Source organism: Gymnoscopelus braueri (assembly GCF_963280865.1).
Source record: "Gymnoscopelus braueri genome assembly, chromosome: 7".
Taxonomy (NCBI): Eukaryota; Metazoa; Chordata; class Actinopteri; order Myctophiformes; family Myctophidae; genus Gymnoscopelus; species Gymnoscopelus braueri.
The window spans coordinates 51,257,621-51,285,201 of NC_137608.1; the positions used below are offsets into that span (position 1 = coordinate 51,257,621).

A 27,581-nucleotide genomic window follows, 5' to 3' on the forward strand; every position below is an offset into this window, starting at 1 on the left:
TAATAATGGTCACAATGATTACAGTTTGTCTGACATTTGGTATGAAAAAAACAAAAAAATCCATGTTCAATGCATGAAACAAACTATAATGTTATGTTTTGATGTAAATAATCCATTATAGGTTGACATCACATGATTTAACAACAAACACATTAACATGCCTCCATGTTTAAAGGTAGGGTAAGTGATATTTTTGGGTTAAAACAAAAAGTATTTTGTTAAAAGGTTAAGCACTATATTCTGATAGTAATCATTGCTATAGAGTGTTTGTTCAGTAACAGGAGTCTCCCCGTCACTCCAGCTCTTTAATAAACAGAAAATACATTTTCTGGTAGGTGTCAAAATCTCAGCCAATCAGGAGAAAGTACCCATTTTTAAGCTTCATTTTTATAGTGTTCCAGTTCCAATTTTGCCTGCTCATTTCTTAGTGTCATCACTTCCAATTTCACTTGTTTAATCTATATCCTGATTGAGTTCTCTATCCTGATTGGATAAAATTGGAAATGAAACTGAAACTGAAACGAAAATGCATTTTCTGTTTTATAAAGAGCTGGAGAGACAAGGAGACTCCTTTTACTGAACAAACACTATAGCAATGAGTACTATCAGAATATAGAGCTATTTAACACTTATTTTAACCAAAGAAAATCACTTACTCTACCTTTAACTGCAGGACTTACAAACATTGATACTTTCACATTAATTCACATCATTTGAGATTTGATTTGATTCGATTTCGGTAAAAGAGCAAAATCACAAAACAACTTAAACCTAGGATAACACATTAAAGTGTAATGAAACACTTGTTTCCAATGTGGTCCTGCAGCATAACTAAAAATAAATAGTCCAATAAATGTATTTGAATTCCCACAAGGTTTTAATTATTAATTTTAATTATGTTAATAAGGAGAGTGAGCGCTCTGCGTTGTGACAGTGACACGATGAGAGTTAACAATAACAGAAAGGTTGTGCAAACTTTATTAAAATAAATAACAAAATATGTGTCTAATTCGGACAGTTTAGATATTCCTTGGTCAGTATTATTTATCTTTCCGTTTTTCAGCTCCACTGTTGTGTTTCTATCCGTTCATATTGGCTGAACTTCACTCATTAAACTAGTTAACAGCTCTGTGGACAAGTGATGATGATGATGAAGCTTGTGGATTCATTTATTTGGCAGTTGTTGATGATCAGGACACACAGGTGGCAAAAACAAAACCCTCACAAAGTATTGTGTTTACTGTATGTGAGAATGATTTCAAAAGTCGAATCAGCTTCTATTAAATATAGATTTTTAATTATATGATTTATTTAAAGATACTTTATTGGAGGAACATGTCAGACATGTCCCCTCCTTCCCTCCTGGGATCTGCACCCCTGATCATGAATGGTTGGAAGTTCAGATGTTAGATTTTGGCTTTAATTTGCTTGGTTTGAATGGAATGTCGCAATATCAATAAAGGAATAAGAAACATAATTGGGCCTCATGTGTTTTCTTAAATTTCACTCATACAGTATTTTCTCCTAACTGTCTTTTAGAGAAAATACAAGATAAGCCAACCTCCACATTCACCAAATGTGTTTTCCACAGGTAGGTAGGTAGGTAGGTAGGTAGGTAGGTAGGTAGGTAGGTAGGTAGGTCGCTAGGTTGGTCGTTACAGACGGCAACGTGCAGACGTAGTGTCGTATCTGTACTGGACTGCGGGTTACTAGGCCGGCTTGTAAGAAGTGGAGAAGACGTCCAGACCGGTTGGATCAGGCATTCGATTTATTCAGCAACAAGTACAAACAGCATGAGTTCCAGGGAGCCCTCTCCTTGCAGCCTTACGGCTGGGGAGAAGGCACAGTCCAGAGTTACATTTTAGTTCACTTTGTATACACTGTAGTAGCTCACATTAGAAAAGAGGAGGTTCCTGTGGGTGGGGGTCGTCCTGGAAGGTGACCTGATCAACCTCTTTGATCATCTAATGTCTCTATCTGGCTGCTTCCTGCCCACCCTGCTGTCGAGGTGTGACTATAGGAAGAGAGAAGTGGAGACAGAAGTCTGTGGCTTCGTTCTACTTTGTTAAACAATGGAGATGTTCATCTCAACTCACACCTATGAGCTCCAGGCTAGCATCCACATGTTCTTTAGACAACAAATGCTTTTTCATGATTGTGGGTAAAAGTATACTTTAGTGAAGTAACTTTAACATCTCTAATATGGTTTGGACTTGTGTAATGTTCATAAATATAAGCATCTTGGGGTCTAATATACAACAGTAGCTTGTGCTACATTAGCTTAACTTAGCTCATGTGGCTATTTTAGCTCAGTGAAAACACTACAAACACTAATGACGTTGTTCCTTCATAACAACACATGAAGCACAGAGTGCAGGCCTAGCATGAAACAGTGTGTATCCATAGGATAACGTTTCCTCACATATTTACCTGAAACAGGGGAGAATAGTATGAAACAACACACAGACATCTTCTCTCATTCTAAGCTTGTATTGAATGGAGGAAATTGGCTGTGGCTCCGCCTACACAGACTGGAAGGCATGAGCAATCGATCTCAGAGTAGGTCATCAACAGGCGTTACTAGCCGATTATCTTCACTTTAGAAATACCCAAGAGGGAAATAGCAAGAGTCGCATTCTCCGGTTTACTTCCCGTTTCTGCGTGACGTAGGTGGACACCTTTTTAGGAGACAGGAAGCAGCTTGGAGTCTATTGATTCCAATGGAAGAGTGAACGTGAACACAGCTTCTGAACCATTCTTTATCTCCATGGTCAATGAACTAAATATTGGACCCAATCGTCACAAGACACACAATATGTACAAGATTTTCATACTAAAATGGCTTTTTTTAGAGACACAAATGAGGGGGAAATCAACTTTTCGCTATCCCAGCAACACACTCTCGCGAGATTTGGGAAGATATCTGAAGGGTCCATCTGCAGTCTGACGGACGAGACATAGAGGGCTCTGTCCCTTATTTTATATTGTATTATTATATTAGATGTTTAAAAAAAAGTGCTGACCCTATGGCCACGGATGTTACAATTATCTACGGATCCTCAAAAGTACCTGTATCTTCCGTATTTTCTAATAAAAAGCATTTTAATCTGATTGGTGACCATTTTATCAGAGAGTTATAATGTTGCGTGAGTGCAGTAGACCTCTCAACCCATAGGGTCGCGTCAAAACATATGGAGAAAGATTTAGTTAATGTATGTTTTGTAATAATAATCAAAATCTACTAAGTAACTAGTAACTATAAAGCTGTCAAATAATTGTAGTGGAGTAAAAGTATAATATTTGCCTCTGAGATAGTGGAGTAGAAGTAAAAGTACTGAAAATTGGAAATACTCAAGTAAAGTAAAAATGCCTCAAAATTGCACTGAAGTACAGTACTTGAGTAAATGTACTTGGTTACTTTCCACCACTGTCTGGATGCTTCATAAACCTGAACATCAGAACATCACAGATTTGATTTTGGCCCTGAACCATTCAGTGCTTTATAAATATAAACCCAACAGTAGTATTTTGAAATCAATTCTTTGACAGACAGAGAGCCAGTGTGTGAAACCAAACCGCCTCATAAATGTGTGAAAGAGCACATTTCCTGTGCATATTAGTATTGAAAGAAACATAACGTTGTTGTCGGGCAGAAATCTCTTATCTCCATATTCTAACTTTTTTCCCCCCGTAAATTAATGCCCTATTTGATCATACTACAGCGTTATACAAAAGCATCAAAAGTAGCAGATCGACAAGCTAGAAACACTGTGCAAAGCGACGCGTTTCTAGCTTGTAGATCTGCTATTCTTGCTGTTTTTGAATTTGAATCCTGAAATGTTTTGGACATATGAGGTTTCCACCCGACAGTGATGATAACATACTTGGGGATATCAAAGGGAATATATTGGTTAAAAAAGATGGTTGAATATTTAACACATAAATGCAGTATAGGGAAAAATGGTGGTGTTGTTTTTTTATGAAGATATCCATTCATTATCTGTTGTCAGGTTTTATTTCATAGGGGGCGCTGTGGGGGGGAAAGCAGCACATATTCCAGGATAGTTCCAAGGTATATGTAAAGAAGGTAGGGTCATCTACGTCATTTTCGCTATCATGCAATTCCAGCCGGCAGATTCGTCGCACCATGGGAGCCAGACTGCAGCCGTGAGTTCAGTGTAATGCATTGGAGTTAATGAGAGCCCGGTGGATCAGCTCATGAACAAAATATATTTCTGAATGACTGAGACCTTTGTAAAGTAATTGCTTCTGGAAAATAAAAGAAGAGATATCACACATTGTTTTCTGCTGCGTGGCTTTTCGATGCGTCCACTGTATAAGTTTATTGAGCTATCTAAAGAGCACAAAGTACGCGATACTGCCGAGCCAGATACCAGTGTTGCCATGTCCACTTATTATAAGCGACTTTGGGCTTATTTTTCTGTGAAGTTGCTTGTAAATATTGGTAGTTGCGGGTTGCGGTTTTATGGGCTTTTTTCTAAAGTGTAGTTGATTATTTGGACTTGGGCTTCACAATTTAAAATTTATTTTAACCAGTGGTTCGATCTACAAGCTCACACTGCAAGATCGGCTATTTTCAATGTATACAGTAAAGGTTTAAAGTGCTCATAATGGCCTAGTGCAAGTCTTCAACAGGGGTCCGCGACCCCTAGGGGGTCCGCGAGGTACTGCAGGGGTCAGGTAGGGTAGGGGGTCCCTGCTCCATCTCCCCATCAGTTTGGGAAAACGTTCTGCCTCTTTTGGGCTTGTTTTCCTAGACCTGGTTGCTTATTTCTCTCACACAATCTGGCAACACTGCCAGAGACGATTTTTATACAGTCTATGGACGATACATGCCGCTGTTTAGATGCCTCAATAAAATTATACAGTGTGCTAAAAAATCCGAAGTGATTGGATAAAAACCTGTGATATGTCTTCTTTTATATTCCTGAACCGATTATCTGACAAAGGACACAATCGTTCAGAAATAGTGTTTGTTCACAAGCTGTTCCAGCTGGCTGCCATAGACTTCATTGTATTTCACCAAACTTCCTGTTCTAGTTTTGGCTCCCATGCGCATCAATGGCGTCTGCCATGCAAGCAATGGCGTCTGCCCGCCTTCTTCTCTTCTTCTTTCGTGTTTTTTGGCAGTTGGCAACCATTTAAGGAGGATTACCTAATGATGTTATCATATATTTCCCCTGCTGCTTTCCCTAAGAGACCTGACCGTGTTAAATCATGATGTTTCCCCTTTTCCAACTCCTGATATAATTGATTCCTCTCACTGTTGTACTTCCTACATTGGAGAAGTACATGTTCTACTGTTTTTTGTTCGTCACACTCTGTACATTTCCCTGTCGGGTGCTTCCCTATTCTATGTAGTGAATCATTCAGCCCTGTATGTCCAATTGTTCTCAACCGTGTGATGATACTCTCCTCCTTCCTCTTCCAGCCCACCGCCCTCTCAGTACCGACCTGCTTTTGGATATTGTACATGTGTCTTCCAACCTCCCCCTCATCCCAGTATTCCTGCCACACTGACTGTGTATAAGCCCTGATCATTGGTTTGATTTCACTCTTACTTAATGGTACCTTCATGTCTATCTGTCTAAATCTTAGTGTTTGTTTGGCCAGGCTGTCTGCATGCTCATTTCCCTCCACACCAGTTTGAGCTGGGACCCACAGGAATTGTGTTGTTATTCCTTTCTTTTCTTTTCTACTCTAAACATAATCATATACATTTCATTTATAAGGTCCATTCGGCATGCAGATCTCCCTGATCTTACGCTCTCTAATGCTGAAAAGCTATCCGACGCTATGACTGTGTTGTTTATTTCTTTTTCTTCTATCCATTGTAAGGCTATGATTATCGCCACCAACTCTGTTGTATATACAGACACATTGGTTAGGTTACTACTATAGGCCTCAACCAGAACTCACCTAACCCCCTGTTCATTATACTCAGTGGTGTAAAGTTCAATACTTTTACTTCTACTCCACTACATCTCAGAGGCAAATATTGTACTTTTACTGCACTACAATTATTTGAAAAAATGTTACTTTGCAGATATAAATAATTACATTATAAAACATACATTAACCACTTCAGCCCTATTTTATACCTAGGCTATTTGAAAATAGCCGATCTACAAGCTCACAACGCGTCGCATCGCGACGCGTTGTGTGCTTGTAGATCGGCTATTTTCAAATATTTTAGTACTTGTACTTTTGGTACTTTTAAGTAGATTTTGATACCAATACTTTTGTACTTTTACTCAAGTAAATGTTTTATTCCAAACTTTAACTTGTAACAGAGTACTTTTACATGCAGTATTGATACTTTTACTTAAGTAAAACATTTGAGTACTTTTTCCACCACTGCTCAAAACAAACTGGTCAGGTTACTACTAAGGCCTCACACCCAGAACTCACCTAACTCCTGCTCATAATGTTATAATGATAATGAATGTTATTTGTATACTGTAGCACCTTTCCAAAACAAGTTACAAAGTGCTGAACAGAGCAAGGTTAAAAACAACAAAAAATAGAAAAACTGTTTGATTAAACAAAATAACTGTCACGATCACGGCCCCTGTTGTCCATGATGTGACTGTTTAGCCACTGAGTGTGCCTCTACCCCTTCCTTGCCCTGCTCCTATTTCCCCTCAGCAATCTCCTACTCTCCCTTCTACCTGAGGCCAAGACTGATTGCCCTGAGTGCTGTCACCTGTGAGGACCAGCTGAGCCTGGTTGGGTGATGAGCTCCGGTGACTATTTAAACTCTGTCTGTGTGGTTGTTCAGTGCTGGATCATAAGTTAGTGTCAGGTTCAATGTACTGGATACTGTTATCCGACCTATGTCATTCACCAAGTAAAGTCAAGTTTATGTGATCTTCATCTCCTGCCTTTGTTTGAGTTCCTGCACTTGGGTCCTAACACCAGTTCCTGACAATAACAACATTAGGGTGTGTACAGTCATATAAAAAACAATTAGGAAAAGCACTTAGTGTAGAGGTAGGTTTTCAGAAGTGATTTAAACAGAGGCATGGATGGTGCTTAACCTCAGCTGCACCGGCAGTGTGTTCCACAGCCTGTAGGTGCCCGGGCAGCGAAGGCCCGATCACCCCGGGTTACTAGGTGAGTATTAGGGACCTCCAGGAGGGCCTTATCTGAGGATCTAAGAATGCACTCAGACTTAGGAGGGGACAGCATATCAAAGATATACACGAATCCACGGAGCGCTGCCCTGTAGGTGGCGCCGCCATTGCTGCGGTGTCAGACTCGGTCAGCTGCTGCTGCTGCGGTTCTGTCCTTCTGTTGACGTTACTCTTTACCTGCTTGGTTTATAACTGACTTTTACTAACTAACACTAACTTGGTTGTGAAAAACAAAGTCACCAAACTGACAGCCAGGTAAAAGAGTAACGTGAGCAGTCAGTGACAGCAGCTGACTGAGTCTGACACCGCAGCAGTGGTGGCGCCCCCTACAGGGCAGCGTTCCGTGGATTTGTGTATAAGTAGGGGCCAGCCTATGCAGGGCTTTATAAGTTATAAGTAAACATTTTTAAATCACTCCTGGAGCTCACAGGCAGCCAATGAAGGGCGGCTGGGTGTGATAGGGTGTCGTTTTTTCGTATTAGTAAGCCATCTAGCAGCAGAGTTCTGTATCAGTTGTATTAGTAAGCCATCTAGCAGCAGAGTTCTGTATCAGTTGTATTAGTAAGCCATCTAGCAGCAGAGTTCTGTATCAGTTGTATTAGTAAGCCATCTAGCAGCAGAGTTCTGTATCAGTTGTATTAGTAAGTCATCTAGCAGCAGAGTTCTGTATCAGTTGTATTAGTAAGTCATCTAGCAGCAGAGTTCTGTATCAGTTGTATTAAGTCATCTAGCAGCAGAGTTCTGTATCAGTTGTATTAGTAAGTCATCTAGCAGCAGAGTTCTGTATCAGTTGTATTAGTAAGCCATCTAGCAGCAGAGTTCTGTATCAGTTGTATTAGTAAGTCATCTAGCAGCAGAGTTCTGTATCAGTTGTATTAGTAAGTCATCTAGCAGCAGAGTTCTGTATCAGTTGTATTAGTAAGTCATCTAGCAGCAGAGTTCTGTATCAGTTGTATTAGTAAGTCATCTAGCAGCAGAGTTCTGTATCAGTTGTATTAGTAAGTCATCTAGCAGCAGAGTTCTGTATCATTTGTATTAGTAAGTCATCTAGCAGCAGAGTTCTGTATCAGTTGTATTAGTAAGTCATCTAGCAGCAGAGTTCTGTATCAGTTGTATTAGTAAGTCATCTAGCAGCAGAGTTCTGTATCAGTTGTATTAGTAAGTCATCTAGCAGCAGAGTTCTGTATCATTTGTATTAGTAAGTCATCTAGCAGCAGAGTTATGTATCAGTTGTATTAGTAAGTCATCTACGCCAGGGGGCACGGTGCACGGTGGCGGGGCACGGTGGCACAGTCGGTAGCGCTGTTGCCTCACAGCTAGAAGGTCCTGGGTTTGCGCTGGGGGCGTGTTCTCTCCTCCGCGTCATCAGTGCCCATACCCTAGGTGGGGTTGGCGAAAGGGCCTTTCTGTGTGGAGTTTGCATGTTCTCCCCGTGTCCCCTAGGGTAGGTACCCTCACAAAAACATGTCGTAATCCTGGTCACTATACTGCCTCCCCCTGGCCAGCCGGGGCGCCTGATGGAATGGAAAGGAACTGGTTGGAATAACGTGTTCCTTCCACGCGCTACGTCCAACCAGGGAAACTCTCCCCTGTCAGGTGACAAGAAGGTCAGTTGGCTCTCATGCATTGAAGGAGGCATGAGCTCGGCCCTGGCCTCCCTAGGTTGGCAGAGAGAAGGTAGTGCCCAGGATTACATAGACAATTGGCACTGGGTGTAAAAAATAGGGTTACAAAATTATGGGATAAAAATAAAAATAAAAAAGTCATCTAGCAGCAGAGTTCTGTATCTGTTGTATTAGTAAGTCATCTAGCAGCAGAGTTCTGTATCTGTTGTATTAGTAAGTCATCTAGCAGCAGAGTTCTGTATCTGTTGTATTAGTAAGTCATCTAGCAGCAGAGTTCTGTATCAGTTGCAGGCGGGATGTGACTTTCTTGCTAAGGCCGCAGTAGAGGGAGTTGCAGTAGTCAAGGCGTGATGATATGAGAGCATGAATGACCTTATGGCCTTAGTATCGCCCATAGCAGCTATGTGATACTATAGACCTCAGGCCCAGAACTCACCTCTGACCCCTCTGTTCATTGTGCTATAGGGTGGGATGGCTCAGACTATAGAGGACAGAGTAAAGACACTTACAATGGGTCTGGTCTACACGATACGCCAGAAAACAGGTTCCTGTCAGACTACTTCAATTGCGTTAAAGACACACACAGACACAACACCAGAAGGAAGCCTCACTGAACATGGTTTCGGCCAAAAAATTGGGTCAAATTGGTTCTACTGCTGTGTCACCAGAAACTTTCCAGACTAATATCTACTCAGTGATATTAGTCTGGTCAATAATAAGTAGAAAAGTGCGTTCCTCAGAGATGCAGATCTCCGCCAGGCCGGGACGCCCTACCCAGGGCTGTGTCAGTGGTGGGGTGCAGCCGTCAGGTAGAGGGCCGGTCTTAACCCTTTGTGAGTCCTACTGCCAGCACCAATTCTCACACACACACACACACTCACACACACACACTCACACTCACACTCACACTCACACTCACACTCACACACTCTCTCTCTCTCTCGCTCTCGCTCTCGCTCTCGCTCTCGCTCTCGCTCTCGCTCTCGCTCTCTCTGCGACTGCTGGTTGGGGTCAGGGAGGTCATTTGTATTGCGCCATTCGTTTCTTAAAAATAGAAAGAAAAAAGGTACTTGTCTGGTTCTCCTGGTTTTACTAGGACAGGGTTCAAATCCCTGTGGTGCCCTGCTCATGGTTTGTGTTACATTTACATGGTTTATTTGCACTCTAGTTGATTGGTTACATTGTTATGAGGAGAGACAGTATGTTAAAGAGGTGGTGCCATGTTTTTGCACTTTTTCTGTTTTTCATGTGTCTATGAGGTTGATAGAACTTCATTAAGCCCCCCGGTGGTGTTTTTATGGTGTTTTATGTCTTCTCTGACTATTTGGAGTTTCTTCCTGGAGGCTGAAACCTTGAGGGTCAAACGTGCCAATGGAGAAACAGCGCTTTAGTGACATCACAAAGCCATACCCTCCCCCTCATTATCATAACACAACAGGTGTGGGCATGAGGAGGAGGAGGGACTAGGACAGGTGGGTAGTGCTAAGGTGGTGGAGGAGGTGCAAGGTGATAACCAGGTATACTTAATGAACTGGAGGCGTGTCCACATAAAAACAACATTTTAACACTTAATGCACACTTTTTTTTTTTTTTTTTAAATCCTTACATAATAATAATACCTTATGATCAGGTTTTAGGGTTGAAAATTATCATGGCACCCCATCTTTAAAATGTGTATGCATTACTGCATGCACTTGTGTTTTTTTCCTCTCTTTCCTCAAACCCAGGTCCAGTCCATCAACTCCGCCTCACCACCTGATTGGTTCCCTAATCTTCAGTCCACCAATCATCTCCCACCCCTGCAACAAATACCCTGCACCTTCCATCATCATTTCCCTGTAGACAGACGACCCCCCCCCCTCCTCTTTTTTGTACATATTTTGTATTTCCTCATGCTTTTATATCATTTTTATTTTTCCATGCTTCCCCGCCCCTTTTTTTGTACATATACATATTTTTTTTTTTCATGCTTTTTTTTTTTTTTTTATCGTATTTGAACTCGGGACCCCCAAAATAATCTTATTTGAACTCGGGACCCCCCACCCTGAAAAAGACTTTGAATTGTAGGAGTTGAGGCGTTACATTTAGTTTGACTCAGTTCGCACAGATAAATAGATCTACATGCTCTAAAAGAGCTTGTAGATCGGCTATTTTCAAAAATGTTACTCTTTCTTATATTAATTGACAATTTGGCCAATGTTTGCCCAGGTTTTAGTATAGTTTGTTGATTACTTATGAAGCAGCAGCTATATACTGTTCATGATGTGCAATAATCCAGACTGTCGTCTTTCTGGAAACAGATGATGTAACATCGTATCTTTAATCTGATTGGCTGAATATTCTAAACTACAGAACGAGTCCTCCTTCATTCTCTTTCAGACTCCAGAACTTTTCTTTCAGTAAACATCTGTTTATTCTGATCTGTTTATTCTGATCTGTTTATTCTCATCTGTTTATTCTCATCTTTTTATTCTCATCTATTAAATTCAGTTCAGTTTTGATCAGTGATGATAAAGATTACAGCCACCCTCCTCATCCTCTCCTCTGTACTTCATGTTAAGGCGATCCCAGGAAGTAAGTACATTATATTTATGTTATTATATAATATATACATTTATATCTACAGTTATTATATAAAAACAAATATGAACAATACACACTACAAACAAATGACACGCGCGCGCACACACACACACACACACACACACACACACACACACACACACACACACACACACACACACACACACACACACACACACACACACACACACACACACACACACACACACACACACACACCTCTCATGTGACACTTTGATCACATGACCAGTGTGTTTTTAAATACATTTAATGGTTTCAGCAGTGAGATGTAATGAGGCTTGGATTGATGTTTAATGAACATGAACAGCATTTTACCAGTGAGGCTGAACACACACACACACACACACACACACACACACACACACACACACACACACACACACACATATACACATACACATACACATACAATTTTGATAAAAGTGGTGAAAGTGAAGATTTTAAGAAATGTGTAGTAATTCTGAGAAACTTTGTAACAATCAAAATCAAAATCTCTCTCTCTCTCACTCTGTGTTGATGTTTAATAAAATAATAATTCTGATTGGCTGCAGAGTGAATCAGGAGGTGAAATTCCAGTCAGAAGCTTCAGTGGTGAGTATACACACACACACACACACACACACACACACACACACACACACACACACACACACACACACACACACACACACACACACACACACACACCACACACCACTCTGAAGTAACACTTTGATCACATGACATGATGGTATCATCAGTGAGATGTAATGAGGCTTGGATCAGAGGAGCGTCTGTGAGTTCAGTTTACCGGTTCAGGTTCCCGGCTCTTCCTGGCTTCTTAATTAAAGTGTCCTTGAGCAAGGCACTGAACCGCGTCATTCCAAAACCTCGTGTGTTATAACCACACCCCTCTTCTGTGACGAAGGCGGAGCTGCCTCAGCATCACATTGAACACATTCTAATTTTCACTGCCGAAATCTAAATAAAAACTAAATGAAAACTAAGCTGTGATGACTAAAACTAAGACTAAATATATTGACAATTTCGTCAACAAATAAAAACTAGACTAAAATGTTAGTGAGTGACTTGTGGACTGGAAATACTAAACTGGGACTAAAAGACAAGTCATTTTATGTCTGGTTGCGCTCGGGTGTTGTGCTCTGAAAATAGCAGATCTACAAGCTCACAACGCGTCGAGCTTGTAGATCGGCTATTTTCAGCATGCAACCAAGTGTAAAATCAGCCATTACGACGCCATCAAGGCACCGCCAAAATACATGTTAGTCGACTAAATCAACTGTAGATTTAGTCGATATTTTTTGTTAATTTTTGTTTTGTTAAAAAGGTTAAAGTACTATATTGTGATAGTAATCATTGCTACAGAGCGTTTGTTTGGTCAAATGGTTAAAGTATTTGGGAAATATTCTGTATCTCGGCTCCTTTGTTTTACTATGTATTTTTGGCGAGACGTGCTATTTTCAAGGGCGTATAACAAGCGAACGGAAGCACAGTGAAACCCTCAGTGATTAGCAACCATCAGGGGATCGATCATACTGGATATAAATATTCTGTGACTACTTAAAAAGGTTAGAAAAATCTAAAAAATCCTGGCGGCTACAGAAAGCGGATGTGTATTATACCTGGCAGTGAATGTTGTTCCACTTTCATGTATTTTAAAGCTCGGCTGCTGTCAATACTATCTGGGAAAAAAGTTTCAAAAGGTTGCCTTTTTTTTCTTCTTTACAAGACGTAAACAAAAGTTCTGAATCTTTAAACATATTTTTGCAAGACTGAAAAAAAGTTTAGAATTTGTTTTACATCCCAGATAAACATACATTTAAGAATGTGCTGATTTACCTGTGTTGTGTTTCACCGATTGATCTGCAATAAACCAGTGGTTCTCAACCTTTTCAGGCCACGACCCCCCAGAATAATCATATTTGAACTCGGGACCCCCCAAAATAATCATATTTGAACTGAGACCCCCCAAAATAATCATATTTGAACTGGGGACCCCCCAAAATAATCATATTTGAACTGAGACCCCCCAAAATAATCATATTTGAACTGGGGACCCCCTAAATAATCATATTTGAACTGGGGACCCCCCACCCTGAAAAAGACTTGGAATTGTAGGAGTTGAGGCGTTATATTTCGTTTGACTCAGTTCCCACAGATAAATAGATCTACATGCTCTAAAAGAGCTTGTAGATCGGCTATTTTCAAAAATGCCTCTTTCTTATATTATTTGACATTTTGGCCAATGTTTGCCCAGTTTTTATAGTATAGTTTGTTGATTACTTTTGATGCAGTAATGGTCTTTCTTCTATTTGTTTTGGTATTAAAAAGGTCTTAAAAGTCCTTAAAATGTTCACTTCACTGTCATCTCCCCAAACTCATGTGGGGACCCCCCTGGGGGACCCCGACCCACAGGTTGAGAACCACTGGCCTACACCACAGGTCAAAGGTGATGAGCATCAATGCATTCACATGAACACATTTCTCTCCGTCAGTATATATTACACTGGCACCATGATATGAACACAAAGTATCATCAATCATGGAACACCAAACAAGGATATACAGAAATATTTAAATACATCCATACAGTCATTTGATTACAATCAGCAATACCTGCCTATTATGTTTTATACTTCATTCTACTCGTTTTTGAACCTGTGAGGCTTGTTTCTGACATGTTCAAAATAAAGATTCCATTCATCATTAAAAAATGACAATGGATCCTAACTTTGCAAAGAAGGCCTCTCCAGTAGAGATAATGGTACATTAGAATTATTTATATTATATTACTTAATATTTACTTAATATTAATACTTAATATTTTGCTTTCTGGCCTAGGACATTAGACAGTTAATGTGACAGCATTAATTAATTAATTAATCAAAGTTTAGGAAAACTAACTACTAATGTTTATAAAATAATCATTCTGATTGGCTGCTGAGTGAATCAGGAAGTGAAATTCAAGTTCGAGTTTCCAGTCAGAAGCTTCAGTGGTGAGTTCAACCAAAGATTGTTAATTTAGCAAGATACGCAATCTCCGGTTTACTTCCCGTTTCTGCGTGACGTACAGTAGGTGGACGCCTTTTTAGGAGACAGGAAGCAAGTTGGAGTCTATTGATTCCAATGGAAGAGTGAACGTGAACACAGCTTCTGAACCATTCCTTAGCTCCATGGTTACTGAACTAAATATTGGACCCAATCATCACAAGCCACACAATGTACAAGATTTTCATACTAAAATGGCTTTTTTTAGAGACACAAATTAGGAGAAAATCTACTTTGTTATCGACCTTTCTCTATCCCAGCAACACACACTCGCGAGATTTGGGAAGATATCTTAAGAGTCCATCTGTAGACGCACGAGACATAGAGGGCTCTGTCTGTCCCTTATATTATATTGTATTATTATATTAGATTTTAACTCTATGCTCTGTACGCATAAGATATGTTCTAGAAACTAATAAACTGAGATTCCATATGTGAATATAGTACGTGAAATATGGACGTATTAAAAATTATATAAAATGTGTGTTCCAATGCTCTATCATTTTCCATTATGACAGTAACTGTCTTGGTTGATGGTGTATGATTTGGGAATCATCATGCTAAACATTCATGCTAATTCACGCCTACTTAGGAGACCATTTGTAGGATTTGTGTACTACTTCACCTCTAGTGGCTCCAATGGAGATTGTGTATCTTGCTAAATTAACAATCTTTGGTTCAACCGCACGCACTCACACACGCACGCACGGTGGGGAGGGGGGGAGACAAAAACTATGGAACTCTGACTGGTATTATTTTACACTAATTGGAAATAATTGGAAATAATATATTCATATGCTGGCGGGGGGAAAAGGAGAGAAAAAAGGATGAATTAAACAAAGATATTTACATACAATATGTACATGAGGAGACAAGGTGCATAAGGTACAGTATGTACATGAGGAGATATAAGGTGCATAAGGTACAGTATGTACATGAGGAGATATAAGGTGCATAAGGTACAGTATGTACATGAGGAGATATAAGGTGCATAAGGTACAGTATGTACATGATGTTAGACATAAGGTGCACAAGGTACAGTATGTACATGAGGTTAGACATAAGGTGCTTAAGGTACAGTATGTACATGAGGAAACATAAGGTGCATAAGGTACAGAATGTGCACGAGGAGGCATAAGGTCAATAAGGTACAGTATGTACACAAGGTTAGACATAAGGTGCATAAGGTACAGTATGTACATGAGGAGACATAAGGTGCATAGGCAGCAGCTATACTGTTCATGATTATGTGCAATAATCCAGACTGTCGTCTTTCTGGAAACAGATGATGTAACATCATATCTTTAATCTGATTGGCTGATTCTTCTGAACTACAGAACGAGTCCTCCTTCATTCTCTTTCAGACTCCAGAACTTCTCTTTCAGTAAACATCTGTTTATTCTGATCTGTTTATTTAGTAGAGCAGATAGTAGGAACAATCGTTCACTTTGTGATACAAGCGTGAAAATTGGCATGAACATTGCTTTAGGTCAACTCTTTGACTTTTTTAATCGAGCCACTCAAAAATCCAAGATGGCGGCCATTTTTCAAGATGGCCGATACCTTAGTGGGCAGTTAAGTGATATGATAGTTTATTTGGTGATACAAGCATGAAAATTGGCATGAGCAGTCTCTGTGGGTCACTTGACAATAGGCCACCCACAGCTACTTGAAATTTCAAGATGGCGGCCATTTTTCAAGATGGCCAACACTTTAGTGGAGCATTTAAGTTATATAATGGTTCATTTGGTGATACAAGCATGAAAATTGGCATGAGCAGTCTCTGTGGGTCACTTGACAATAAGCCACCCACAGCTACTTGAAATGTCAAGATGGCGGCCATTTTTCAAGATGGCCACCACCTTAGTGGACTAGTTAAGCTTAAGAAATCATTTAGTTGGTGATACAAGCATGAAAATTGCCATGAGCCGTCTCAAAAGGTCATTTGACAAGAAACCGCCCACAGCCACTTGAAATTTCAAGATGTCAATCTTTAAATGATACCTTTTCTCATAGAAATGTATTGGGTTCCTCAAAAAGCTCTGTCAAGAGAGGTTGTTTGACTGTGTTTTGTCTGACTCCTCGCCCACGACCTGTCCAGTTTGGTAAGACCTGTCAGGAGTTGCCTCCCACCGGCATAGCTCTCAGGGTTCACTGAGGTAGGCCTAAACAAGCTCCCTTACCACGACAAGGTAACAGTCACAAGGGAGGATATATATATATATATATATATATATATATATATATATATATTGGTTTTTTTAAACTAACAGCCATTACATGTGTCAAATAAATACTAAGGGGTGGGGATACAAAAAATAAGATGAATAAATTAGCACAGTTGTGGTGCTGATAAGCACAGTTGTGGTGCTGAACGGACAGTGCTCCAAAATTATGAGTAATGGCTAATACTGAATGGCAATAGCCACGGAACCATGACAAACGATACTAAGGAACTAAACTGAAAATGTGCTTCACTGTTAGATATGGCAGTGGAAGGCAGTGGAAGCAATGTTACAAAGTAACAACTGAAAATTACACAGTAATAGACTAGATAAAAAGTAAAACATGATGCGTCGATGTGACGAGGGGAAGCCGAGCCATAGGCCTCCACTTGAAAACACAGAGGACAACAGGGAATAACTCTGGCAAAATAAACATGCAAATAGGTTCTAGCAGGGGCAACTACATAGGCATGTGAAACTGAGTCCATATCTGAAGCAGTTACACCTTCCAGTACATGCCTTGGAGCACCCACATTTGGTCAACTCCCAACAACTCTCCGCAATAGGTGGAAGTGGAGTCCAGAAGACTTTCCACTTCTCGTCCTGTTCCACCCATCCCCAGTCAGATGGGCTCGGCATTTGTGGATGTCGCTTCAATGCCTGTCCCCACACGTATCCAGCCTCATAAGAAGCATGTTTGGCATGCTCTTTGAGTGCTGCTTGAGTTGGTGGGATCAAGTCATATTGTCTTTGCTTTCTGGCAAAGAGATCAAGCCTGGCCTCGTTCACAGTTGTGACATCGCTGGACCGGTCATACATTAGATCTTCTTGGCCTCTTGACATGGATATCTTTGGTATCTTCAGTGTCTTCAGCAGATGTAGATGCTCTCTTTTGGGCCCTTTCCAGCTCTGTGTTGTTGAACCTAAGTTTACAGCTTGAATTATATTTTGCTCTGTTTCTTGTCGATGTGCTTTCTATGCCATCACCTTCATCTAGTCGGGTTGGACTAAGTAAGATAGGCAGAGCATTGATCTTATGAAATAATGGAACATTTCTTGCAATGGTATCATAACCAGTACGATCGTGCTCTCTGTTGAATAAACTCGGCTGAATGAGTTTTTCCTTGGTGACCTGCTGACAAATTAAACATCTGTCCCAGTTAGTTTTCACAACTGTTATGATGGCTTCTGCCATGTCTGCAGCATAGGCAGAGGCCGAGGGTTTATCCTTTTACCACCTTTTACCAAGCACTTTGATGTATGGGATACAACTAAGTTCGTTCCTTAACCCTACACTTAGTTCGATCGTTCATCCAATGCCATTTAAATCCTGAGCGATCTGTACACCATCCGGTTAACTAAAACCCCATTAACCTTGGCTCGGCTCTCCCGTGCTGGCACAACCTGTCAATTCAGGTGCGGCTATCTAACTGTTTTGGGGTAAATTAGACAGCATTTGGGATACCAACTTTCAATTAGCTGACATTGAACCCCACTCTGAGTTTAACAGCAGTGATATATCACCAGTGTGCCCTGGTAGTGCAGATATTCACTCTTATCTAATCTATCTATGATCAACAAATCAACACAACTATATTGTGATGTGTTCAAAGTTGTTCTTTAGCATAATAATAATAATCGTATAATCGTCCTTAATGAAAAAAAAACATAAATTTCTATGAGAAAATGTATCTTTTGAGGATCCAGGGGGCGGCCATCTTGAAAATAGAAATGTAAAGTGGCTGGGAGTGTTTTCTTGTCAAGCAACCCTTAGAGACTGCTCATGCCAAATGTAATGCTTGTATCACCAAATAAACCATTATATAACTTAATTGCTCCACTAAAGTGTTGGCCATCTTGAAAAATGGCCGCCATCTTGAAATTTCAAGTAGCTGTGGGTGGCCTATTGTCAAGTGACCCACAGAGACTGCTCATGCCAATGTTCATGCTTGTATCACCAAATAAACCATTATATAACTTAATTGCTCCACTAAAGTGTTGGCCATCTTGAAAAATGGCCGCCATCTTGAAATTTCAAGTAGCTGTGGGTGGCCTATTGTCAAGTGACCCACAGAGACTGCTCATGCCAATTTTCATGCTTGTATCACCAAATAAACCATCATATCACTTAACTGCCCACTAAGATGTCGGCCATCTTGAAAAATGGCCGCCATCTTTGATTTTCAAGTGGCTCGATTAAAAAAATCGATAAATGACCTCTAAAGATGATCTGTACCAAGTTTCACGCTTGTATCACCAAGTGAACGATTCTCCCAAAATATTGCTTTTAGCCGCTGCACTAATTCTGATCTGTTTATTCTCATCTGTTTATTCTGATCTGTTTATTCTCATCTATTACATTCAGTTCAGTTTTGATCAGTGATGATGAAGATTACAGCCACCCTTCTCCTCATCCTCTCCTCTGTACTTCTTGTCAAAGCGATCCCAGGAAGTAAGTACATTATATTTATATTATATAATATATACATTTATATCTACTGTTATTATATCAAATTAAATATGAACAATGCACAATACAAACAAATGACACACACACACACACACACACACACACACACACACACACACACACACACACACACACACACACACACACACTTTTTACTACCTGTATATACAGTATTGGATCTTGAACGTTGGTCCAAATACATAAACATTAAAACAGATGTTAGGAACTGTTGTTGTGACATCATGAAATAAATCATTCCGTATGAATTACTTCCATAATAAAAAATAAATAAATAAAAAAAACATTGGAATCTGTTTCAGTGTGAATTAAACGTTTGACAGCTAAAGCTACTTTTGATATCCAACCTTTCACTTCATATAAGAACCAAACATGATTGTTTAACATGATGATTATGTGTTATTGTCACTGTGAAGAAGTTTGTTGTTGAATTTAATGTCATCTTTGTTTTATTTCCAGTGTTCCATGAGGAGTTTACAGTCGTTGGCTGTTCAGACACTGTTAAAGACCCATATAAAGAGTCGATGATGGCACTGGATGGTGAAGTGATGGCGTACGCAGACTTCAACAAAGGGAAGATGGTGGAGCCTCAGCCTCCGTTTGTAGATCATATCACCTGGGGGCCAGGAGCTTATGGTATAGCTTTGGGTCAGCAGCACCACTGCAATCCCCAGCTGGACAACATTCGCACTTTCATGAAGAAACCACCAGTGAAAGGTACATGAATACTATGAACACAATAGTTATTAACTAAAACGGTTGAATGTATTTAACATGAATTAAAATGTTTAAACATGTATATTAAGCATTTATGGTTTTTATGGTGAAATATTTTCTATATAATATTAATTTTTAGTAAACATGAATATGTGCTCGAGGTGCAGATAATACGATTATACAACAGTTACCACCATGGGGCTTGCTGCTGCTGCTACGAGGAAAATGTACGCTTCGCTGGCGCGTTTCACCGTTTTAGCGCTCCTCCTGCTTTTCGGCGATAGTTCAGTCTATTCAATTTCTCCCCGCCGTTTGGTGCCCTTGGGCCTATTGGATTTGGCCTATCGGATTGGGAGGTGTGGGCGTGGCTTATCACCTTGGATTGTGGTTTTAAAGCCTATCGGCTAGCTAGGGGGTGTGTGGTTTAAAACCGGGGGCGTGGCCTATCACCTTGGTGGTGTGGTTTGACACTTTAGGCATGGCCTATCACCTTGGGGGTGTGGTTTGACGCTGTGGGTGTGGCCTAACGGCTTGGGGGTGTTGGTTTAAAGCTGTGGGCGTGGCCTATCAGCTTGGGTGCGTGGTATAAAGCTTTGGGCGTCAAAAATAGCAGATTTAATCCTATTTGAACTGGGACCCCCCAAAATTATCATATTTGAACTGGGACCCCCCCAAAATAATCCTATTTGAACTGGGGACCCCCCAAAATAATCATATTTTAACTGGGGACCTCCCAAATAATCATATTTCTGTGAAGATCGGTTATTTTTACAACGTTTGCCTCTTTCTTATTTATTTGACAATTTGGCCAATTTGCTATTAAAAAGGTCTTAAAAGTCACTTTATAAATGTGCAGATACCCTGTATCCACTTATACTGTATGATGGTTTGTTTACTGTTGAGTGAGAAAACAATGTTACCTATTAAGCTAATCATCTGGGGACCCCCAAAAAAGTTATATGGGGACCCCCCAGAAGTCAATGCACTCATTCAATTATTTGAATTGGATGATGATTTATTTGATACATTTGGGGGTTATATAAAATATTGCAATTTAATTTAAAAAGCAACAGTTTAGTGTTTTCATTTAGGTTTGCAATGCAGGCTTTAATTACAGTATGAATAATGACCTTAATATAACTCAGCTGATTGTTATAATGATTGATCTGGTATCCTATAGTTTCTTTGAGGCTCGACATTGTTCTCTCTACTCTCTACTTATGTGACTATTTACCTTGTTTATTGACTAGAGTTAGTGGTGGGAAAAGTATCAATACTGCAATCTAGAAGTACTCTGTTACAAGTAAAAGTCCGGAATTAAAAAAAGTACAAAAGTACCTAAAGTAAAAGTACTAAAATGTTTGAAAATAGCAGATCTACAAGCTCTTGGTGCGGCACTACAAGCTTGTAGATCTGCTATTTTCAAATAGTCTAGGTATAAAAAAGGGGTTATCCTGGAAATACATGATGGGGTCAGACAGACAGACAGACAGACAGACAGACAGACAGAGTCCAGAGAAACAAAACTTAACTGGTAGCTCAATCACATTGTATTTAAGATAAGATACATTCAAAACATTTTAATGTCAGATTTCACATCCTGAACCTATTTTAGACTTTATGTAGGGACATATTTGGCCGATGGGGGGCAGTTAGCCTAGTGTTGATATTATACAGATGATAAGAAAACTGAACATTAATGACATTTTTAATTGTCTATTTCCAGATGGATATGTGTACTATGTGGCTGAACGCTGTGTGTTTAACTCCAGTGAGCTGAAGGACATACAGTTCATACAGTCATTGAATTTCGATGGTGATGAGTTCCTCAGGTGGGACAGTAGAGTAGATCAGGTTGTTGGATACACTGAGTATGGTGTGAAGAACGCAGAGCGCTTCAATAAAGATCCTACACTACTGGCTGAGTTCAGAGCACAACGAGAGGCACACTGCAAACGCAACATTGAGATCTACTACCCCCAAGCTCTGAACAAGAGAGGTGAGCTGATCTCAGAGCAGCACTCAACACTCATCACCTCATAAACTATAACATGAAATCATAATAAATTATTCTATTCAGAGATGATTAATGGTGTTAATATTGATCTGATAATGATTATAAAACATTTCTTAATCTGCTGAGAAACATTTCAGATCCTCTTAAACACTTAAAGGGATAGTTCACCCCCAAAATGACTTTTTTTCTAACGATTAGTCACCCCATGGATACTCGAATTCATGGATATTTCTTTGTTATTGTCGCATTTTTAAGCCAATAATTTGATGACCGGCAGCGGTTCCGGTAGGAGACACAAAGAGTCTCCTTTGTATCTCTTACCAAAACCGCTGCCTACCGTTCCGCTTGTCATCAAATTATTGTCTTAGGAATGTGACAAAAACAAAAAAATATCCATGAATTCAAGTCTCCATGGGGTGACTAATCCATAGAAAAAAACATGTTTTTGGGGTGAACTATCCCTTTAAGCCTGATTTATACTGTATAACACGCTGTCACACAGTGGAAATAGCAGATCTACAAGCTCACAACATGTGGTGTCACCATCGTACACCGAGTATAAATGAAACATATAGATCTATTTCTGAGTGTTTTCACCCTCATATAATGACCTGCCTAAAACAGAGACACCAGGATTCATGTTTTTAAATGAACTTTAAAAAGAACCATGCAGGCTAAAACACACCTCTATACACTTCATTTCACCACCTGATTTTATATTTTAATTGTTGTCTTTACTAGTTTGTTTTGTATTTTTTTAATCACTTTAGTAATCTTTTACAGGATTAGCCTATGTGTATTGTTTTGTTTGTTTCTACTCTAGTTCTTTCGAACTATTTTCATTAAATGATATTGATTGGTTTATTTTCGTTTATGTAATTATTTAATATGTTTAAATTATATTATAAAAATGCATTCTACTTTGTAGAAAACGGTAGACTATTGTAGAATCTACAGTACTCTATGAAACGTTGTTCTCTGGTGTCATCTGGTGGCCAAACATTGACATTTACAGTTACAATTTACAATGTAGGCATTTATCAGACGCTCTTAATCCAGAGAGATTCACAGTAAGCAATGAAAACACAAGGTAATACATCAAATGCATAGAAATAGTAATCTAGGATCATAGGTAAACCAAGAACCTATCATCAGTCTAAACAGTATAATATCAAACAAATAAATAATCTATACTAGCCTACATTAAAACTATCCAAACTATAGGATGCCAGGTCTACAAATGACCTGGCATCTGTTTACATAACATGCTATCTAAATTACATGTTAACCTTTGCATAAGCCTGCAAGGTCATCATGGCTAGGTCTAGTGCTACAGGCTGAGATGGAGTCTGAAGAGGAGAGTCTTCAGATTAAGGCGGAAGATTGGGAGTGAGTCTGCAGTTCTAACTGCAATGGGGAGTTTGTTCCACAGTTTGGGAGCCAGAAGAGAGAAGAGTCTAGGACGTGTGGAGCGTTGTCCAGGGTGTTTTAGAGAAGAGAGAAGAGTCTAGGATGTGTGGAGTGTTGGCCAGGGTGTTTTAGAGAAGGGAGAAGAGTCTAGGACGTGTGGAGCGTTGTCCAGGGTGTTTTAGAGAAGGTTCAGACAGCTTCCCTGTGTTAGCTGATCTGAGTGAGCGGGAGGTGTTGTAGGGTTGGATCAGGCTTGAAGATATGGGGGTGTCATACCTTTGGTTGCTTTGTAGGCCAACATCAGTGTTTTGTACTCTGTGAGAGCAGCAACTGGGAGCCAATGGAGGGAGAGGACATTTTGGCTGGTTGACCAAGTGTGTTGCGGCTTTCTGGATAATTTGGATCTAATTTGGATGATATACAATTATTAATGATAATGACATGTTCCTATGACTGGTATATAATAATAATAATAATAATATTATTAATACTTATTTATCCAGTGGAGCCCAAAGTGAGACTGAAGTCAGAGACTCCCCCTCGTCGTGGTGAACACACTCACATGCTGAGGTGCAGCAGCTACGACTTCTATCCTAAAGTGATCCTGGTGACCTGGTGGATAGGTCAAGAACCTTTGACCTCTGGTCTCTCCTCTACCGATGAGCTGTCTGATGGAGACTGGTACTACCAGTACCACTCCTACCTGGAGTACACACCCAGGTACACACCTAACAGACACCTATATATAGAAATACACACCTAATAAGATACCTATACATATATTATTAAAAAATAAAATAAGTGTTACTCACTTGCTGAAAATGGCCCATTATTTAGTAGGCTAATATTAACGCACGCACGCACGCACGCACGCACGCACGCACGCACGCACGCGCGCACGCACGCACGCACGCACGCACGCACGCACGCACGCGCGCGCGCGCGAGTGTGCTATACATGAATACACACACAGGAATATGCTATAACATGCGTATCTCGTTACTAAGTTTCTTCTGCCTCTTGCCTTCCTATTTTTCCTGCAATGGGGAGGGAATAGTGGAATACACAATAAACACTAGAGCGGAGGAGAGGAGGAGAGCCCAGCGGGGCATTCACGCTCCTACACAAAAATAGTCAAACAAAATATTAACAAAGATCAACGGATCAATGTGTCGAATCACGGCGCGTTTCAGCGTGTAGATCGGCTACTACACTGTGTGTGTGTGTGTGTGTGTGTGTGTGTGTGTGTGTGTGTGTGTGTGTGCGTGCGTGTGTGTACAGATCAGGAGAGAAGATCACATGCATGGTGGAACATCCCAGCCTGACCGCGCCTATCAAGATGGACTGGGGTCAGTTACTGTAATCTACTGTAATCTACTGTAATGTGTTACACTACACTCTGTTCTACAATGTCAAGGATTATTCTCTTTTTCTACCTGAAGGTACATTTGTTTTGTAGAAAGGAAACACAGCATTCGACACCAGAAATAAAAATCAATACAAATACATTAAAACAGTAACTAAAAAGTAACCATTCTAGTAAGAAGGTCATGACAGGAGCCTCACCTACTTAGAGCTTAAGAGTCTTGTCTAGATGAGGTACATCATCTTAGTTTACTAATGGCTGCAGTACAAGGATATTTATAGAATTTCCACCTCTGGTTTAGAAGCTGCTGGAGTGAAGGGGCTGAGAGTGACTGTAAAGTATGAGAACAGTCCTGAGAGATTGAAATGGTCTTATATAAATGCTGCATTAATATCAATGGTAATGGTCTAGTGGTTACAGTGTCTGCCCTAAGATTGGAAGGTTGGGGTTCGATCCCCGGCTGGGTCGTACCAAAGACTATCAAAGTGGGACCCAATGCCTCCCTGCTTGGGTTGGGGGGGGTAAGTCTCTGTGACTAGAGTCACATCAAGGGTTGGGTTGGGGGGGGTAAGTCTCTGTGACTAGAGTCACATCAAGGATTGGGTTGGGGGTTGTAAGTCTCTGTGACTAGTCACATCAAGGGTTGGGTTGGGGGGGTAAGTCTCTGTGACATACTAACATCATGTCCAGGAGGTGTACTTGTACATCAAGCCGCCTCACGCTACAGAAACAGGAGATAGGCTCCTCCCCCTATGGGGTCACATGGCTCGGCAAGGCTTACTTACGAGGGGTCATCAATGTGTCCGTAGCTAGACTTGACCTTGTCTGTGGCATTTTTTTTTACATTTCTTTTACATTATTTTGATCATAAGACTGAATGTCTCAGTCTCCAGGTTTTCTTCAGAATATGTATGACACTGATTTACTATGACACTATGTATGACACATTAGGAGTCCACTGGAACAGTGGTTCTCTTAACTTTTTATGTTCAAAACACTAACTCAGAGAGTGCCCAAATGGACCCATAGGGTCCATTTGGTTCCATTTTAAAGGTTTGTGTGTTTCTGGTAATATAATTTTCCACACATTTTTATATCCATGGCAAAGATAGAATTATGACAAAAATGTCCACCACAAGCCAGCATGGTGATGACTTAATCCATTAAGACCGGGAACGCATCTGTGTCATTTTTACATTTCTTTGGCTATTCAAAAATAGCAGATATACAAGCTCATAGCGCGGCACCGAGTGCCGCACTATGAGCTTGTAGATCATTTTGTATTCAATATTATCTTTATTTTTCTGAAAGAAACTATTGTTGCTATATCAGTGGTGCTCAAGGACCCCCAAAATTATGTTTTTGGCCGCTGATCCCCATCAAAATATGTTGTTCCATGGACCCCCCAGCAGCAAATATTTGAGTTAAAAATGTTTAAAAAAATATATATATATAAATTATATTCAAAGATTTGCACAAATGTTCAAGATTTTTTTTTAAATAGCCGATCTACAAGCTTGTAGATCAAAGACCAGATTGATTTGATAAAAACGGATAAAATACCAGATTGATTTGATAAAAACAGATCAAAGAGTCATCATGGTTTTATCAATGTGAAAACAAGACAGTTTTCTAAGACAGAACAAGCGCTGATGTTCTGAGTCTATGACTCTGTCCCAAGATACTTTCTGCACATTCCACAGCCTGGTTTATAATCATCATAGTAAAAGGTTGATTCATGTCTTCTAAAATCTATCGTCATATCCTTTGTTTTGAATGTATTTAGCTCTAAGAAGGACATGTCACATCAGGTGACAAACTCCTCAAGGACTGGACCAATAGGGTTGGACTCATTATTACTGAACAGACTCACAATGACTGTGTCGTCTGTTTATTGTTTATTGTGTTTGGTTGTTGTAGCTTATTGTCAGATGACTCCATGTCAGAGTCAGTGAAGAACAAGGTGTTTTAATCTACTGCAATAATATGATGTGATATGATATGATATGATATGATATGATTTGATTTGATTTGATTTGATTTGATTTGATATGATATGATATGATATGATATGATATGATATGATAATATGATATGATATGTTATGATATGATATGATATTTGTATTGTCAGATGACTCCATGCCAGAGTCAGTGAAGAACAAGGTGGCCATAGGAGCATCAGGTCTGGTTCTGGGTCTGGTCTTGTTCCTGTCTGGATTCATCTACTTCCAGTGGAAGAAACGAGGTGATTAGCATGTTTAATTAACATGTTTAATTAACATGTTTAATTAATTATTATCCTACCAGTGGAAGAAATGAGGTCAGATCAACAGAGGATCGCATGACATGTGGAACCCTCACAGAAATGCAAACAAACAAACAAACAAACATTTAAAGCCACAACCTAAACTGGTTTATATCGGTTTAGAACCTTAACCGGTTTAGACCAGTTTAGACGACCTAGCTAGACGTCAAAGTGTGTTCTAATGTTGTCACATTTAGTTTAATAAATCAGTGTTACATTTAGTCCTAAATAAGAGTCAAATGTTCACATTAGTTCTGATGACTGAACCCTAATGTTGTTGTGTTATTGTGTTATTGTGTTGTGTGTACATACATGCATTTTATGGAGAAATACACACAATACAGTACATATGATTGATTTGTGTGTGTGTTTTAACTGTCTCTCTTCTCTTCAGGTCGTATTCTGGTGCCGACAACCAATGACGATCTTTAGACTCCTCCCACACGCCCAGGTTCACTTCCTCTTTCTTTTTACTAAACTTTTTTTTTCTTTGTAACAAAATAAAAGTGTATAAAACTAGAAAACATACACAAAACAACATGCTTGTGTAAGAAGTGAAACAACTAGCCTGGTAAACCATCCCGGTCGCATGAATTCACATTATCATGTGTCTTCTG

At 39.8% G+C, this 27,581-nt stretch overlaps 2 protein-coding genes across 3 annotated transcripts in view; both read left to right on the forward strand.

Moving 5' to 3' along the window:
* Positions 1 to 27,581, forward strand: part of LOC308087924 (H-2 class II histocompatibility antigen, E-S beta chain-like) — a 224,182-nt gene that overhangs the window by 29,199 nt on the left and 167,402 nt on the right. The gene's annotated exons all lie outside the window — the stretch shown is intronic.
* Positions 1 to 27,581, forward strand: part of LOC308087919 (H-2 class II histocompatibility antigen, E-S beta chain-like) — a 662,842-nt gene that overhangs the window by 14,680 nt on the left and 620,581 nt on the right. Inside the window, exon 2 of the mRNA XM_080432167.1 lies at positions 11,951 to 11,977. The gene's annotated coding sequence lies outside the window, so the exon portion shown is untranslated. The remainder of the gene's footprint in view (positions 1 to 11,950; positions 11,978 to 27,581) is intronic.